General features: G+C 39.7%; 1 non-coding gene across 1 annotated transcript; it reads left to right on the plus strand.

Annotated features, from left to right (window-relative positions):
* Nucleotides 1-269: 269 nt before the first annotated feature.
* Nucleotides 270-376, plus strand: LOC139879055 (small nucleolar RNA R71). Its single transcript, XR_011769908.1, has one exon. It is a non-coding gene; the product is annotated as a small nucleolar RNA R71 (small nucleolar RNA).
* Nucleotides 377-1,985: the final 1,609 nt, after the last annotated feature.

The following is a 1,985-nucleotide window of genomic DNA, read 5'->3' on the forward strand; positions in this document are numbered from 1 at the left end:
ATTCTCCGAGTTGCTTGGCAAGAGATTCCATCTTATCTGTGAGGGATTTGATGGCCTCTGTTTGATTGTTAAGTGCAGAGAGTGGGGCAGATGATGAAGTTATTTCACCACTGTTCCAGTCATAATGATGCATCGACATGTTCTCGAGCAATTTCCATGCTTCATCTGCGGTTTGGTTCATCAGATTCCCTTGAGCTGCTGCATCGATCGTCGTCCTATGATTTACCGTAAGACCATTGTAGAAGGTACAGATTTGGGCTGACCGTTCTAACTGGTGATTAGGGCACTTCTTCAGTAGGGTTTTGAAACGCTCCCATGCAGTGTAAAGAGATTCATCATAACTTTGTTTGAAGTTAATGATGTCATTCTTCAGTTTGGTTTGTTTAGAAGGAGGGAAATATTTGGTTAGGAATTTAGTCGCCATCTCCGTCCATGATGTGATGGAATCTTTTTCCAGTCCTTCAAACCAAGTTTGAGCATGATGAGTGAGAGAATAGGGGATCAAGTATAGCCGGACTATATCTTGTCCTATCCCTGGCTGTTTGTAGGAGTTCGAAAGAGATATGAATTTATCAAGGTGAGAATTAGGATCGTCATTGGGTAATCCATGAAACTGACAGCTATTCTGAATGAGCTGGATGATGTGATGTTTTAACTCGAACGAGTGTCCTTGAATCTCTGGAAATTTGATTGGTCCTCTTCGACCTTCAAACGAGGGTTTAGTGTTTTCTGCTAAAGTAACGCGTAACGCCATTTGGTTTCTGATTCGTGCTTCCTTGCGTGCTTTAGAGATTATTGCGTCTGGATCTGGTACGAATAAGAACGGCCCTGGTCTAGATCGGGTCTGGGTCATACACTAGGTATGCCTTTTTGTTTTTAATTTTCGCAAATAAGCTAAATTATAATAAGCTAATCTAAACTAATCTAATTCTAAGGTAATCTAATTTAATCTAAGGCAATCTAAGGTAATCTAAGGTGGTCTAATCTAAGGTAAACTAGAGTAATCTAAAGTAATCTAATCTAATTAACTAACTATCCTATGGTGAAATATGTTTTTGGTTCTAGCTACTGATTCCCTGGTATTTTGGTAACAAAGTTCTGCACAAACTATTCAACAAACCAAGTGGCCAGGACGACTACGGAGAGGCAGGATCCTTTTGGTTCCAATATAATTGGTGACTGTTTGGAAAATCCAATAACCAAGTCCGTGTATAATTGTCTTTCTTAGACACCACTAAATGCTTGTGAATAAGTTTGATAGAAAGCAGTATTGCCTGATACCAGTTCCCCGGCAGCGGCACCAAAAACTAGTAGTTTTTTTTATATGGCCGAAACGGACGGTTTTTATTTGCGCGGTGTCGTTGGGCCGCGGCTCGCCAGGATCAGCTACTCGTGGGAGAGGGTATTGTTTTAAATTTATATTTAGCGGGGCCTAAATCTTACTACTCCTTATAAGTAAGGGAAGTATGACCTAGAGTCGTATTTTTGAGATATCAGTAACATCGAACCTATATTGTAGCCTAAGATAGTTAGGGAGTAGTGAATATTTATTTTAGGATTTTCTAATTTATAAGATAGATAAAGTAAATGCGATAAAATTTGTAATTCAGATAAGGTTAAAGTAAGTGCATACTATGACTTCATCAGTTATTCTGCTGAGATTATGGAATGCTGGCTCATGAATAGGCAGAGGCCATGTATTCATTACACTGGTCCTAAACGCCCCTGTCATAAGACATGTCACTGGGTACTTCATTAGGCTTGAGGATTCTGAATAGACAACAACGTCCCTTACCCCCGATGCCCGTGCAGTCTGACTACAGGCATACACGTTCAGAAGGCTCATCTAATTGAGCGACTCGGTTGGGTGACGTATTAACATTCCAAAATGGTCTAAACTTTCTTAAGCATAATAGAATACATGGTTTACCATATCCGATAGACGTGATGTGTTTCAATGCTTTCATTAATGAATGGTAAAAGAT

The sequence above is a fragment of the Rutidosis leptorrhynchoides genome, chromosome 11 (genome assembly GCF_046630445.1).
Source record: "Rutidosis leptorrhynchoides isolate AG116_Rl617_1_P2 chromosome 11, CSIRO_AGI_Rlap_v1, whole genome shotgun sequence".
Taxonomy (NCBI): Eukaryota; Viridiplantae; Streptophyta; class Magnoliopsida; order Asterales; family Asteraceae; genus Rutidosis; species Rutidosis leptorrhynchoides.